The 16,420-nt window shown below is 41.2% G+C and overlaps 10 non-coding genes across 10 annotated transcripts; 4 read left to right on the top strand and 6 right to left on the bottom strand.

The window, feature by feature from the left end:
• Positions 1-109: 109 nt before the first annotated feature.
• Positions 110-191, bottom strand: TRNAS-GCU (transfer RNA serine (anticodon GCU)). The gene has a single exon. It is a non-coding gene; the product is annotated as a tRNA-Ser (tRNA).
• Positions 192-1,843: 1,652 nt separating this feature from the next.
• Positions 1,844-1,915, bottom strand: TRNAT-UGU (transfer RNA threonine (anticodon UGU)). Its single transcript has one exon. It is a non-coding gene; the product is annotated as a tRNA-Thr (tRNA).
• A 1,084-nt stretch (positions 1,916-2,999) lies between these two features.
• Positions 3,000-3,094, top strand: TRNAI-UAU (transfer RNA isoleucine (anticodon UAU)). The gene is made up of 2 exons: positions 3,000-3,037; positions 3,059-3,094. It is a non-coding gene; the product is annotated as a tRNA-Ile (tRNA).
• A 1,160-nt stretch (positions 3,095-4,254) lies between these two features.
• On the bottom strand, positions 4,255-4,326 carry TRNAT-UGU (transfer RNA threonine (anticodon UGU)). Its single transcript has one exon. It is a non-coding gene; the product is annotated as a tRNA-Thr (tRNA).
• Positions 4,327-4,915: 589 nt separating this feature from the next.
• TRNAS-GCU (transfer RNA serine (anticodon GCU)) lies at positions 4,916-4,997 on the bottom strand. The gene has a single exon. It is a non-coding gene; the product is annotated as a tRNA-Ser (tRNA).
• Positions 4,998-6,660: 1,663 nt separating this feature from the next.
• On the bottom strand, positions 6,661-6,732 carry TRNAT-UGU (transfer RNA threonine (anticodon UGU)). The gene has a single exon. It is a non-coding gene; the product is annotated as a tRNA-Thr (tRNA).
• Positions 6,733-7,816: 1,084 nt separating this feature from the next.
• On the top strand, positions 7,817-7,911 carry TRNAI-UAU (transfer RNA isoleucine (anticodon UAU)). The gene is made up of 2 exons: positions 7,817-7,854; positions 7,876-7,911. It is a non-coding gene; the product is annotated as a tRNA-Ile (tRNA).
• Positions 7,912-9,087: 1,176 nt separating this feature from the next.
• Positions 9,088-9,159, bottom strand: TRNAT-UGU (transfer RNA threonine (anticodon UGU)). The gene has a single exon. It is a non-coding gene; the product is annotated as a tRNA-Thr (tRNA).
• A 1,084-nt stretch (positions 9,160-10,243) lies between these two features.
• TRNAI-UAU (transfer RNA isoleucine (anticodon UAU)) lies at positions 10,244-10,338 on the top strand. The gene is made up of 2 exons: positions 10,244-10,281; positions 10,303-10,338. It is a non-coding gene; the product is annotated as a tRNA-Ile (tRNA).
• A 2,318-nt stretch (positions 10,339-12,656) lies between these two features.
• Positions 12,657-12,751, top strand: TRNAI-UAU (transfer RNA isoleucine (anticodon UAU)). The gene is made up of 2 exons: positions 12,657-12,694; positions 12,716-12,751. It is a non-coding gene; the product is annotated as a tRNA-Ile (tRNA).
• Positions 12,752-16,420: the final 3,669 nt, after the last annotated feature.

Below are 16,420 nucleotides of genomic sequence, written 5' to 3'. Positions count from 1 at the left end.
AATGGAACAGTCAGATGATCCCATCTAGCGGATCCTGGCTCTGTCTTGAAAGAGAGTGTAATTATACTACAAGAAATGCTGGCCATCAAAAGAGACTCTGATGGCTTTCCGACGAAGGTGGGATTCGAACCCACGCGTGCAGAGCACAATGGATTAGCAGTCCATCGCCTTAACCACTCGGCCACCTCGTCTGCCCTACAGCCCCATCTGAAACCTTGCTTCACAAAAGGTACTGAAGTGTCAATATACTGTACCTAAAAAAGAAAAAAAACAGCTGAGGCAAGATCTCACATTCCACGTCTTCCCCCAATTAGGGACCTACATTTCATTTTTGGGAAATTCTTACTATGTGCTAATTACAAATATTCATAAGATTCCCCTAGACTTTGTCAGAACTGTCAAGATATAATTCTATGGGGTTTTGAATAGACAGAGCATATGTTATAGGACAATTATAGAATCTAAGGACTGTATTTTTAATAGTCATGATAACATGCTAGCATGTGAGTCGATCTTGCACAGTGAATGATGGAGCAGTGTCTGTCATCTACTTGGTCAGCTGTAGATGGCTCACCTGGGGAGATGTGAAAAGAGAGAGCTCCAGTGGTGCAATCGGTTAGTGCGCGGTACTTATACAGCAGTACTTGCACTGAGCCATGCCGAGGTTGTGAGTTCGAGCCTCACCTGGAGCAGCCGTGTTGTTTTTTATAAACCATTTCACAAAAAGTAAAGTTTAAACTCAGAGTATGGACGGCCCTTGCTAGAGAGTCTTTACTTCTTATAGGATCTACGTGTCCTACTCCTCTGGGTGCCAAATATCACATATCCTACGCGATGCTCAGTTTAAACATTCCATGATGTGCCATCTTGCATTTCATGCAAACACCACATCAGTGCATTTAAAAATACATTTGTAGAATAATAAATATGATGAAAACAGTGTTCTCACATGATAACCATAAACTGAAGAGCTGCAAAAAATGCTGTATCAGCTACTTACAATAAAAGGTGACTCGAAAAAACTAGCAAAAGAAGAGCATCATCATATTAAAGGTTCTATTCACCATCTTGAGTTGCACCATAGCAGCTTATGGTGCTTTTCTGCTCAGAGTGTGCCTCCAATCCCACATTCATTTTTAATTTATTTGCAATTTAAAAAACAACAATTACTGCTCGAAGTTCACTTTTCAAAACCATTCAACCTATTAAATGTATTTCTCTAACCTATGAATGTGGTCCATGTTCACTTTTCCTCATCTTCATCTCGATACTCCTTTCCCAGAAACCAGGTTCACTTCTTCATTCAACCCACCCATCCAAGGTCACCAAATCTTTGAAGCACAAGTCTGCCTATTCTCCCTTTCTCTCTATGTACAAGATACCTTGTATCATTTGAATGGACAGCAGGAGAGAAGGATATTTATGGTGAGTGGGGGTGGGGTTTTGAGGAGTAACCTCATTTGCCTAAGAGCCGGGGTATCTGGGAAAAAAAGTATTTTATGGGGGAAGAATTTCACATCTCCTTGGTGAAATTTGTAGGGCCTTATAACATCCTTTCTGTGGATGCAGATTCAGTCGGAACAGAGGTCCTAGTCCTCGCTCTGCCTTTCAAAGGAACTGTAAATATGCATGGCTTATTTGGCTTTGCCCGCCAGGGTGAGAATGGCGTTCGTCAGGCGATCGGAAGGGGTGAGGCAATAATTTATAATTCAATGATCTTCATGATATTTTCTTGATAATATGAAAGCAGGAAAGGGAAGCTTGGCAATAAGCAATCCTAAAGCAAGGTGTGACTCCAGGGAAGAATGACTTGAAAACAACATACAGAAAGACTCATGTAAAAAGGCCCTGATGAGGCTTGAACTCATGACCCCTGGTTTACAAGACCAGTGCTCTGCCACTGAGCTACAAGGCCAGTCTGCACGCAGTATGTAAATTGCAACATGTATTCTTACTGAGGTATGAATATATCTATGATTTTGAGACTCTGTATGGAAACGTAGTTGCATATGAATGTCCACGTGCGCGCACACATTGAAGACCATGCTTAAGGCACTTTTCTTGGAAGTATGAAAAACTACATTTTCATATGAGAAAATAAGAGTTTTCACATTCAAGACCATACTGATAGCTCTAGTTAGTATGTCTGCAATCAGTGACATATAGAGAACCCACTTATTAGAAGTGATCTGTCTCTGTGGGGCAGACATATGTTAACAGTCATTCATTTGAGACGGCCTAAACTTTAGGAGTAAGAGCTGCTTTCTTATCAATCTATTTATCCAAACTGGTTAATAAGCCAGGAGTGAGTGAAAGGCAATCCTCTGGAAACTCCATGAAAGATCTAATTTCTATTACGCACAAAATACTTCACTTTATTTGACATATTTGTTAAAATGGAACAGTCAGATGATCCCATCTAGCGGATCCTGGCTCTGTCTTGAAAGAGAGTGTAATTATACTACAAGAAATGCTGGCCATCATAAGAGACTCTGATGGCTTTCCGACGAAGTTGGGATTCGAACCCACGCGTGCAGAGCACAATGGATTAGCAGTCCATCGCCTTAACCACTCGGCCACCTCGTCTGCCCTACAGCCCCATCTGAAACCTTGCTTCACAAAAGGTACTGAAGTGTCAATATACTGTACCTAAAAAAGAAAAAAAACAGCTGAGGCAAGATCTCACATTCCACGTCTTCCCCCAATTAGGGACCTACATTTCATTTTTGGGAAATTCTTACTATGTGCTAATTACAAATATTCATAAGATTCCCCTAGACTTTGTCAGAACTGTCAAGATATAATTCTATGGGGTTTTGAATAGACAGAGCATATGTTATAGGACAATTATAGAATCTATTCCGTTTGGACTGTATTTTTAATAGTCATGATAACATGCTAGCATGTGAGTCGATCTTGCACAGTGAATGATGGAGCAGTGTCTGTCATATACTTGGTCAGCTGTAGATGGCTCACCTGGGGAGATGTGAAAAGAGAGAGCTCCAGTGGCACAATCGGTTAGCGCGCGGTACTTATACAGCAGTACTTGCACTGAGCCATGCCGAGGTTGTGAGTTCGAGCCTCACCTGGAGCAGCCGTGTTGTTTTTCATAAACCATTTCACAAAAAGTAAAGTTTAAACTCAGAGTATGGACGGCCCTTGCTAGAGAGTCTTTACTTCTTATAGGATCTACGTGTCCTACTCCTCTGGGTGCCAAATATCACATATCCTACGCGTTGCTCAGTTTAAACATTCCATGATGTGCCATCTTGCATTTCATGCAAACACCACATCAGTGCATTTAAAAATACATTTGTAGAATAATAAAAATGATGAAAACAGTGTTCTCACATGATAACCATAAACTGAAGAGCTGCAAAAAATGCTGTATCAGCTACTTACAATAAAAGGTGACTCGAAAAAACTAGCAAAAGAAGAGCATCATCATATTAAAGGTTCTATTCACCATCTTGAGTTGCACCATAGCAGCTTATGGTGCTTTTCTGCTCAGAGTGTGCCTCCAATCCCACATTCATTTTTAATTTCTTTGCAATTTAAAAAACAACAATTACTGCTCGAAGTTCACTTTTCAAAACCATTCAACCTATTAAATGTATTTCTCTAACCTATGAATGTGGTCCATGTTCACTTTTCCTCATCTTCATCTCGATACTCCTTTCCCAGAAACCAGGTTCACTTCTTCATTCAACCCACCCATCCAAGGTCACCAAATCTTTGAAGCAAGTCTGCCTATTCTCCCTTTCTCTCTATGTTCAAGATACCTTGTATCATTTGAATGGACAGCAGGAGAGAAGGATATTTATGGTGAGTGGGGGTGGGGTTTTGAGGAGTAACCTCATTTGCCTAAGAGCCGGGGTATCTGGGAAAAAAAGTATTTTATGGGGGAAGAATTTCACATCTCCTTGGTGAAATTTGTAGGGCCTTATAACATCCTTTCTGTGGATGCAGATTCAGTCGGAACAGAGGTCCTAGTCCTCGCTCTGCCTTTCAAAGGAACTGTAAATATGCATGGCTTATTTGGCTTTGCCCGGCAGGGTGAGAATGGCGTTTGTCAGGCGTTCGTCAGGCGATCGGAAGGGGTGAGGCAATAATTTATAATTCAATGATCTTCATGATATTTTCTTGATAATATGAAAGCAGGAAAGGGAAGCTTGGCAATAAGCAATCCTAAAGCAAGGTGTGACTCCAGGGAAGAATGACTTGAAAACAACATACAGAAAGACTCATGTAAAAAGGCCCTGATGAGGCTTGAACTCATGACCCCTGGTTTACAAGACCAGTGCTCTGCCACTGAGCTACAAGGCCAGTCTGCACGCAGGATGTAAATTGCAACATGTATTCTTACTGAGGTATGAATATATCTATGATTTTGAGACTCTGTATGGAAACGTAGTTGCATATGAATGTCCACGTGCGCGCACACATTGAAGACCATGCTTTAGGCACTTTTCTTGGAAGTATGAAAAACTACATTTTCATATGAGAAAATAAGAGTTTTCACATTCAAGACCATACCGATAGCTCTAGTTAGTATGTCTGCAATCAGTGACATATAGAGAACCCACTTATTAGAAGTGATCTGTCTCTGTGGGGCAGACATATGTTAACAGTCATTCATTTGAGACGGCCTAAACTTTAGGAGTAAGAGTTGCTTTCTTATCAATCTATTTATCCAAACTGGTTAATAAGCCAGGAGTGAGTGAAGGGCAATCCTCTGGAAACTCCATGAAAGATCTAATTTCTATTACGCACAAAATACTTCACTTTATTTGACATATTTGTTAAAATGGAACAGTCAGATGATCCCATCTAGCGGATCCTGGCTCTGTCTTGAAAGAGAGTGTAATTATACTACAAGAAATGCTGGCCATCAAAAGAGACTCTGATGGCTTTCCGACGAAGGTGGGATTCGAACCCACGCGTGCAGAGCACAATGGATTAGCAGTCCATCGCCTTAACCACTCGGCCACCTCGTCTGCCCTACAGCCCCATCTGAAACCTTGCTTCACAAAAGGTACTGAAGTGTCAATATACTGTACCTAAAAAAGAAAAAAAACAGCTGAGGCAAGATCTCACATTCCACGTCTTCCCCCAATTAGGGACCTACATTTCATTTTTGGGAAATTCTTACTATGTGCTAATTACAAATATTCATAAGATTCCCCTAGACTTTGTCAGAACTGTCAAGATATAATTCTATGGGGTTTTGAATAGACAGAGCATATGTTATAGGACAATTATAGAATCTAAGGACTGTATTTTTAATAGTCATGATAACATGCTAGCATGTGAGTCGATCTTGCACAGTGAATGATGGAGCAGTGTCTGTCATCTACTTGGTCAGTTGTAGATGGCTCCCCTGGGGAGATGTGAAAAGAGAGAGCTCCAGTGGTGCAATCGGTTAGTGCGCGGTACTTATACAGCAGTACTTGCACTGAGCCATGCCGAGGTTGTGAGTTCGAGCCTCACCTGGAGCAGCCGTGTTGTTTTTCATAAACCATTTCACAAAAAGTAAAGTTTAAACTCAGAGTATGGACGGCCCTTGCTAGAGAGTCTTTACTTCTTATAGGATCTACGTGTCCTACTCCTCTGGGTGCCAAATATCACATATCCTACGCGATGCTCAGTTTAAACATTCCATGATGTGCCATCTTGCATTTCATGCAAACACCACATCAGTGCATTTAAAAATACATTTGTAGAATAATAAATATGATGAAAACAGTGTTCTCACATGATAACCATAAACTGAAGAGCTGCAAAAAATGCTGTATCAGCTACTTACAATAAAAGGTGACTCGAAAAAACTAGCAAAAGAAGAGCATCATCATATTAAAGGTTCTATTCACCATCTTGAGTTGCACCATAGCAGCTTATGGTGCTTTTCTGCTCAGAGTGTGCCTCCAATCCCACATTCATTTTTAATTTATTTGCAATTTAAAAAACAACAATTACTGCTCGAAGTTCACTTTTCAAAACCATTCAACCTATTAAATGTATTTCTCTAACCTATGAATGTGGTCCATGTTCACTTTTCCTCATCTTCATCTCGATACTCCTTTCCCAGAAACCAGGTTCACTTCTTCATTCAACCCACCCATCCAAGGTCACCAAATCTTTGAAGCACAAGTCTGCCTATTCTCCCTTTCTCTCTATGTACAAGATACCTTGTATCATTTGAATGGACAGCAGGAGAGAAGGATATTTATGGTGAGTGGGGGTGGGGTTTTGAGGAGTAACCTCATTTGCCTAAGAGCCGGGGTATCTGGGAAAAAAAGTATTTTATGGGGGAAGAATTTCACATCTCCTTGGTGAAATTTGTAGGGCCTTATAACATCCTTTCTGTGGATGCAGATTCAGTCGGAACAGAGGTCCTAGTCCTCGCTCTGCCTTTCAAAGGAACTGTAAATATGCATGGCTTATATGGCTTTGCCCGGCAGGGTGAGAATGGCGTTTGTCAGGCGTTCGTCAGGCGATCGGAAGGGGTGAGGCAATAATTTATAATTCAATGATCTTCATGATATTTACTTGATAATATGAAAGCAGGAAAGGGAAGCTTGGCAATAAGCAATCCTAAAGCAAGGTGTGACTCCAGGGAAGAATGACTTGAAAAAAACATACAGAAAGACTCATGTAAAAAGGCCCTGATGAGGCTTGAACTCATGACCCCTGGTTTACAAGACCAGTGCTCTGCCACTGAGCTACAAGGCCAGTCTGCACGCACGATGTAAATTGCAACATGTATTCTTACTGAGGTATGAATATATCTATGATTTTGAGACTCTGTATGGAAACGTAGTTGCATATGAATGTCCACGTGCGCGCACACATTGAAGACCATGCTTAAGGCACTTTTCTTGGAAGTATGAAAAACTACATTTTCATATGAGAAAATAAGAGTTTTCACATTCAAGACCATACCGATAGCTCTAGTTAGTATGTCTGCAATCAGTGACATATAGAGAACCCACTTATTAGAAGTGATCTGTCTCTGTGGGGCAGACATATGTTAACAGTCATTCATTTGAGACGGCCTAAACTTTAGGAGTAAGAGCTGCTTTCTTATCAATCTATTTATCCAAACTGGTTAATAAGCCAGGAGTGAGTGAAAGGCAATCCTCTGGAAACTCCATGAAAGATCTAATTTCTATTACGCACAAAATACTTCACTTTATTTGACATATTTGTTAAAATGGAACAGTCAGATGATCCCATCTAGCGGATCCTGGCTCTGTCTTGAAAGAGAGTGTAATTATACTACAAGAAATGCTGGCCATCAAAAGAGACTCTGATGGCTTTCCGACGAAGGTGGGATTCGAACCCACGCGTGCAGAGCACAATGGATTAGCAGTCCATCGCCTTAACCACTCAGCCACCTCGTCTGCCCTACAGCCCCATCTGAAACCTTGCTTCACAAAAGGTACTGAAGTGTCAATATACTGTACCTAAAAAAGAAAAAAAACAGCTGAGGCAAGATCTCACATTCCACGTCTTCCCCCAATTAGGGACCTACATTTCATTTTTGGGAAATTCTTACTATGTGCTAATTACAAATATTCATAAGATTCCCCTAGACTTTGTCAGAACTGTCAAGATATAATTCTATGGGGTTTTGAATAGACAGAGCATATGTTATAGGACAATTATAGAATCTATTCCGTTTGGACTGTATTTTTAATAGTCATGATAACATGCTAGCATGTGAGTCGATCTTGCACAGTGAATGATGGAGCAGTGTCTGTCATCTACTTGGTCAGCTGTAGATGGCTCACCTGGGGAGATGTGAAAAGAGAGAGCTCCAGTGGCGCAATCGGTTAGCGCGCGGTACTTATACAGCAGTACTTGCACTGAGCCATGCCGAGGTTGTGAGTTCGAGCCTCACCTGGAGCAGCCGTGTTGTTTTTCATAAACCATTTCACAAAAAGTAAAGTTTAAACTCAGAGTATGGACGGCCCTTGCTAGAGAGTCTTTACTTCTTATAGGATCTACGTGTCCTACTCCTCTGGGTGCCAAATATCACATATCCTACGCGATGCTCAGTTTAAACATTCCATGATGTGCCATCTTGCATTTCATGCAAACACCACATCAGTGCATTTAAAAATACATTTGTAGAATAATAAATATGATGAAAACAGTGTTCTCACATGATAACCATAAACTGAAGAGCTGCAAAAAATGCTGTATCAGCTACTTACAATAAAAGGTGACTCGAAAAAACTAGCAAAAGAAGAGCATCATCATATTAAAGGTTCTATTCACCATCTTGAGTTGCACCATAGCAGCTTATGGTGCTTTTCTGCTCAGAGTGTGCCTCCAATCCCACATTCATTTTTAATTTATTTGCAATTTAAAAAACAACAATTACTGCTCGAAGTTCACTTTTCAAAACCATTCAACCTATTAAATGTATTTCTCTAACCTATGAATGTGGTCCATGTTCACTTTTCCTCATCTTCATCTCGATACTCCTTTCCCAGAAACCAGGTTCACTTCTTCATTCAACCCACCCATCCAAGGTCACCAAATCTTTGAAGCACAAGTCTGCCTATTCTCCCTTTCTCTCTATGTACAAGATACCTTGTATCATTTGAATGGACAGCAGGAGAGAAGGATATTTATGGTGAGTGGGGGTGGGGTTTTGAGGAGTAACCTCATTTGCCTAAGAGCCGGGGTATCTGGGAAAAAATGTATTTTATGGGGGAAGAATTTCACATCTCCTTGGTGAAATTTGTAGGGCCTTATAACATCCTTTCTGTGGATTCAGATTCAGTCGGAACAGAGGTCCTAGTCCTCGCTCTGCCCTTCAAAGGAACTGTAAATATGCATGGCTTATTTGGCTTTGCCCGGCAGGGCTTGCCCGGCAGGGTGAGAATGGCGTTTGTCAGGCGTTCGTCAGGCGATCGGAAGGGGTGAGGCAATAATTTATAATTCAATGATCTTCATGATATTTTCTTGATAATATGAAAGCAGGAAAGGGAAGCTTGGCAATAAGCAATCCTAAAGCAAGGTGTGACTCCAGGGAAGAATGACTTGAAAACAACATACAGAAAGACTCATGTAAAAAGGCCCTGATGAGGCTTGAACTCATGACCCCTGGTTTACAAGACCAGTGCTCTGCCACTGAGCTACAAGGCCAGTCTGCACGCACGATGTAAATTGCAACATGTATTCTTACTGAGGTATGAATATATCTATGATTTTGAGACTCTGTATGGAAACGTAGTTGCATATGAATGTCCACGTGCGCGCACACATTGAAGACCATGCTTAAGGCACTTTTTTTGGAAGTATGAAAAACTACATTTTCATATGAGAAAATAAGAGTTTTTGCATTCAAGACCATACCGATAGCTCTAGTTAGTATGTCTGCAATCAGTGACATATAGAGAACCCACTTATTAGAAGTGATCTGTCTCTGTGGGGCAGACATATGTTAACAGTCATTCATTTGAGACGGCCTAAACTTTAGGAGTAAGAGCTGCTTTCTTATCAATCTATTTATCCAAACTGGTTCATAAGCCAGGAGTGAGTGAAAGGCAATCCTCTGGAAACTCCATGAAAGATCTAATTTCTATTACGCACAAAATACTTCACTTTATTTGACATATTTGTTAATATGGAACAGTCAGATGATCCCATCTAGCGGATCCTGGCTCTGTCTTGAAAGAGAGTGTAATTATACTACAAGAAATGCTGGCCATCAAAAGAGACTCTGATGGCTTTCCGACGAAGGTGGGATTCGAACCCACGCATGCAGAGCACAATGGATTAGCAGTCCATCGCCTTAACCACTCGGCCACCTCGTCTGCCCTACAGCCCCATCTGAAACCTTGCTTCACAAAAGGTACTGAAGTGTCAATATACTGTACCTAAAAAAGAAAAAAAACAGCTGAGGCAAGATCTCACATTCCACGTCTTCCCCCAATTAGGGACCTACATTTCATTTTTGGGAAATTCTTACTATGCGCTAATTACAAATATTCATAAGATTCCCCTAGACTTTGTCAGAACTGTCAAGATATAATTCTATGGGGTTTTGAATAGACAGAGCATATGTTATAGGACAATTATAGAATCTATTCCGTTTGGACTGTATTTTTAATAGTCATGATAACATGCTAGCATGTGAGTCGATCTTGCACAGTGAATGATGGAGCAGTGTCTGTCATCTACTTGGTCAGCTGTAGATGGCTCACCTGGGGAGATGTGAAAAGAGAGAGCTCCAGTGGCGCAATCGGTTAGCGTGTGGTACTTATACAGCAGTACTTGCACTGAGCCATGCCGAGGTTGTGAGTTCGAGCCTCACCTGGAGCAGCCGTGTTGTTTTTCATAAACCATTTCACAAAAAGTAAAGTTTAAACTCAGAGTATGGACGGCCCTTGCTAGAGAGTCTTTACTTCTTATAGGATCTACGTGTCCTACTCCTCTGGGTGCCAAATATCACATATCCTACGCGATGCTCAGTTTAAACATTCCATGATGTGCCATCTTGCATTTCATGCAAACACCACATCAGTGCATTTAAAAATACATTTGTAGAATAATAAATATGATGAAAACAGTGTTCTCACATGATAACCATAAACTGAAGAGCTGCAAAAAATGCTGTATCAGCTACTTACAATAAAAGGTGACTCGAAAAAACTAGCAAAAGAAGAGCATCATCATATTAAAGGTTCTATTCACCATCTTGAGTTGCACCATAGCAGCTTATGGTGCTTTTCTGCTCAGAGTGTGCCTCCAATCCCACATTCATTTTTAATTTATTTGCAATTTAAAAAACAACAATTACTGCTCGAAGTTCACTTTTCAAAACCATTCAACCTATTAAATGTATTTCTCTAACCTATGAATGTGGTCCATGTTCACTTTTCCTCATCTTCATCTCGATACTCCTTTCCCAGAAACCAGGTTCACTTCTTCATTAAACCCACCCATCCAAGGTCACCAAATCTTTGAAGCACAAGTCTGCCTATTCTCCCTTTCTCTCTATGTACAAGATACCTTGTATCATTTGAATGGACAGCAGGAGAGAAGGATATTTATGGTGAGTGGGGGTGGGGTTTTGAGGAGTAACCTCATTTTCCTAAGAGCCGGGGTATCTGGGAAAAAAAGTATTTTATGGGGGAAGAATTTCACATCTCCTTGGTGAAATTTGTAGGGCCTTATAACATCCTTTCTGTGGATGCAGATTCAGTCGGAACAGAGGTCCTAGTCCTCGCTCTGCCTTTCAAAGGAACTGTAAATATGCATGGCTTATTTGGCTTTGCCCGGCAGGGTGAGAATGGCGTTTGTCAGGCGTTCGTCAGGCGATCGGAAGGGGTGAGGCAATAATTTATAATTCAATGATCTTCATGATATTTTCTTGATTATATGAAAGCAGGAAAGGGAAGCTTGGCAATAAGCAATCCTAAAGCAAGGTGTGACTCCAGGGAAGAATGACTTGAAAACAACATACAGAAAGACTCATGTAAAAAGGCCCTGATGAGGCTTGAACTCATGACCCCTGGTTTACAAGACCAGTGCTCTGCCACCGAGCTACAACGCCAGTCTGCATGCAGGATGTAAATTGCAACATGTATTCTTACTGAGGTATGAATATATCTATGATTTTGAGACTCTGTATGGAAACGTAGTTGCATATGAATGACCACGTGCGCGCACACATTGAAGACCATGCTTAAGGCACTTTTCTTGGAAGTATGAAAAACTACATTTTCATATGAGAAAATAAGAGTTTTCACATTCAAGACCATACTGATAGCTCTAGTTAGTATGTCTGCAATCAGTGACATATAGAGAACCCACTTATTAGAAGTGATCTGTCTCTGTGGGGCAGACATATGTTAACAGTCATTCATTTGAGACGGCCTAAACTTTAGGAGTAAGAGCTGCTTTCTTATCAATCTATTTATCCAAACTGGTTAATAAGCCAGGAGTGAGTGAAAGGCAATCCTCTGGAAACTCCATGAAAGATCTAATTTCTATTACGCACAAAATACTTCACTTTATTTGACATATTTGTTAAAATGGAACAGTCAGATGATCCCATCTAGCGGATCCTGGCTCTTTCTTGAAAGAGAGTGTAATTATACTACAAGAAATGCTGGCCATCAAAAGAGACTCTGATGGCATTCCGACGAAGGGGGGATTCGAACCCACGCGTGCAGAGCACAATGGATTAGCAGTCCATCGCCTTATCCACTCGGCCACCTCGTCTGCCCTACAGCCCCATCTGAAACCTTGCTTCACAAAAGGAACTGAAGTGTCAATATACTGTACCTAAAAAAGAAAAAAAACAGCTGAGGCAAGATCTCACATTCCACGTCTTCCCCCAATTAGGGACCTACATTTCATTTTTGGGAAATTCTTACTATGTGCTAATTACAAATATTCATAAGATTCCCCTAGACTTTGTCAGAACTGTCAAGATATAATTCTATGGGGTTTTGAATAGACAGAGCATATGTTATAGGACAATTATAGAATCTATTCCGTTTGGACTGTATTTTTAATAGTCATGATAACATGCTAGCATGTGAGTCGATCTTGCACAGTGAATGATGGAGCAGTGTCTGTCATCTACTTGGTCAGCTGTAGATGGCTCACCTGGGGAGATGTGAAAAGAGAGAGCTCCAGTGGCGCAATCGGTTAGCGCGCGGTACTTATACAGCAGTACTTGCACTGAGCCATGCCGAGGTTGTGAGTTCGAGCCTCACCTGGAGCAGCCGTGTTGTTTTTCATAAACCATTTCACAAAAAGTAAAGTTTAAACTCAGAGTATGGACGGCCCTTGCTAGAGAGTCTTTACTTCTTATAGGATCTACGTGTCCTACTCCTCTGGGTGCCAAATATCACATATCCTACGCGATGCTCAGTTTAAACATTCCATGATGTGCCAACTTGCATTTCATGCAAACACCACATCAGTGCATTTAAAAATACATTTGTAGAATAATAAATATGATGAAAACAGTGTTCTCACATGATAACCATAAACTGAAGAGCTGCAAAAAATGCTGTATCAGCTACTTACAATAAAAGGTGACTCGAAAAAACTAGCAAAAGAAGAGCATCATCATATTAAAGGTTCTATTCACCATCTTGAGTTGCACCATAGCAGCTTATGGTGCTTTTCTGCTCAGAGTGTGCCTCCAATCCCACATTCATTTTTAATTTATTTGCAATTTAAAAAACAACAATTACTGCTCGAAGTTCACTTTTCAAAACCATTCAACCTATTAAATGTATTTCTCTAACCTATGAATGTGGTCCATGTTCACTTTTCCTCATCTTCATCTCGATACTCCTTTCCCAGAACCCAGGTTCACTTCTTCATTCAACCCACCCATCCAAGGTCACCAAATCTTTGAAGCACAAGTCTGCCTATTCTCCCTTTCTCTCTATGTACAAGATACCTTGTATCATTTGAATGGACAGCAGGAGAGAAGGATATTTATGGTGAGTGGGGGAGGGGTTTTGAGGAGTAACCTCATTTGCCTAAGAGCCGGGGTATCTGGGAAAAAAAGTATTTTATGGGGGAAGAATTTCACATCTCCTTGGTGAAATTTGTAGGGCCTTATAACATCCTTTCTGTGGATGCAGATTCAGTCGGAACAGAGGTCCTAGTCCTCGCTCTGCCTTTCAAAGGAACTGTAAATATGGAAGGCTTATTTGGCTTTGCCCGGCAGGGTGAGAATGGCGTTTGTCAGGCGTTCGTCAGGCGATCGGAAGGGGTGAGGCAATAATTTATAATTCAATGATCTTCATGATATTTTCTTGATAATATGAAAGCAGGAAAGGGAAGCTTGGCAATAAGCAATCCTAAAGCAAGGTGTGACTCCAGGGAAGAATGACTTGAAAACAACATACAGAAAGACTCATGTAAAAAGGCCCTGATGAGGCTTGAACTCATGACCCCTGGTTTACAAGACCAGTGCTCTGCCACTGAGCTACAACGCCAGTCTGCATGCAGGATGTAAATTGCAACATGTATTCTTACTGAGGTATGAATATATCTATGATTTTGAGACTCTGTATGGAAACGTAGTTGCATATGAATGACCACGTGCGCGCACACATTGAAGACCATGCTTAAGGCACTTTTCTTGGAAGTATGAAAAACTACATTTTCATATGAGAAAATAAGAGTTTTCACATTCAAGACCATACTGATAGCTCTAGTTTGTATGTCTGCAATCAGTGACATATAGAGAACCCACTTATTAGAAGTGATCTGTCTCTGTGGGGCAGACATATGTTAACAGTCATTCATTTGAGACGGCCTAAACTTTAGGAGTAAGAGCTGCTTTCTTATCAATCTATTTATCCAAACTGGTTAATAAGCCAGGAGTGAGTGAAAGGCAATCCTCTCAGTGGCGTAACGAAACTTGAGGGGGCCCCCCTGCAAAGTACATGGAGGGGGCCCCCCATTCTCCTCCCCAGTCAAGAGCCCTCAGACCAGCGACCCGCCATACTGCAGGGGCTCACCCCAGCCATAAAAAAAGGATTCTGGTTCCTCTATTGGTCACATCCGCCCTCTCATCGAGCGATTTACATACATCAGTAAATGCTGCTGCGCCCTCCAGCAAAGTTACATAACACTGCCTCCAGCCGGCCCACCAAACACATCCTCCAACTTGTTGACCCACCTTCAAGTGAAGACCGCTCAGTTAACCACCTCCAAACGCAGGTCACTTCCGTCGTGCCTGCTACGAACGCATCCCTTACACTCTACCCTCACCCCTATGAAACCCGCAATTATGCTTTTCTGCCCGCCTTTAAAACCACCCCTCGGATGTCACTGCAAACCTGTGACCGCCGCCTACTGCTCCCCTGTCCATCACCCACAGAAAGACTGATGACCGGTCACCATCTAACCACTGCCTACCAGTAAAGACAGAGCCTTTCAGCTGCTGGCCTCCCCAATGCCACTATGGAAGTTTTAAAAATGTTGAACAATCTCTGCAACTGACCACCTCAAAACATTTCTTCCTGCTAGCCTATACGGCATCAAAGCCGTTCCTGCTACTTTTCATCCTCTGCATGATGCACACAATAATATCAAATGTACAAAGTGTCCGATTTTTGTTTCCTCACGCCAACATTAATTTACACTATGTACCCCACTAAACCATACCTGCTGTCAAAGGCAAACCAGATCCCATATGTAGCACCAGTCAACAAGTACCCAAAGGACAAACACCAGAGAGAATGAGCGATTCATGAATTAAACCTACAATGACAACGTAGCATTTCCCCACCAACTGTCAGCCCAGCGAAGTCTGCAACCGCACAGTAGCCATCAATACCAGCAACGTCTAAAGCGCATTTCCACTTCCTTTCTTTGGCAGCTCCTGATACATATACGTATGCCTTCTGGGCGCCATCTACCACAGACCACAGCATTCTTTGTCTCCCTAAGACTAACCGGATGCTGTCGGTGAACGCTTCTCTTCCCCCTTCCTTACTAATAACTAATGGAGGATAACGAAAAAAATATATAGTATTTTCTTATGCAAATAGCGTATCAAGCACTTGCTGCCCGCAGTCCTCGCCAGATCCACACAAATCAATATTCTGCTATCGCACCATCCTGTCACCCCTATTATTATCTGAAGATATTTTTTTATCCCTTCCTTGAACTGGGAAAAAATACTTTGCACAAAAACAAGTCCCTTTAAAACCTTTGCTACTTACAGACTCGCAAAGCACTTCCTTGTTTTACTAACTGTTGTAAAGCAAACGGATAACTCATTCTAGGATTGGGATTGTTGTTTAGAGGTGTGGAAGTTAGTACTGAGACATAGGATGATTTTTTGCATACACTCGTTCTTCCCTGCATGCGCACACAAAGCAACATTACAATTTAGCTAAACAAATTGTTCAGAAATGTACCGCAAGGTAAAGAAACAGCCCAAATTATTTTTACAAAGAAAAATAGACAATCGTCAACTTTATACCCCATAAAAGCCTTAGCGTGCACAGCTTGCTCAAATCCACGCTACCTAATTCTACCAAACTCAGCACATTTGAACATCTCATAATTCCATGCCACACAATTTAACTATAAATAATTTAACCCTACATTCCATACCACATAATTACAATCCTAAAAATGAAAAAACATATATTTCTACTTCACTCCATACCACATAAGTCCACATCACATAATAACATTCCACACAACTTAATAGCACTCCAAACCACATAATTACACTCCACACTACACAATTCAAGTACACATAATTCCACTTCAACCTATATAATTATACGTCACACAACATATTTACACTCAACTTTAAAACACAGAATTACCCTCCACAAAATACAACTCTGCAACATGCTACATAATTCCACTCCGCACAATTATACACCACACCATGCCACATAATTCC

Source organism: Triturus cristatus, chromosome 12 (genome assembly GCF_964204655.1).
Source record: "Triturus cristatus chromosome 12, aTriCri1.1, whole genome shotgun sequence".
Lineage (NCBI taxonomy): Eukaryota > Metazoa > Chordata > Amphibia > Caudata > Salamandridae > Triturus > Triturus cristatus.
This window is presented reverse-complemented; position numbering and strand designations above follow the sequence as displayed.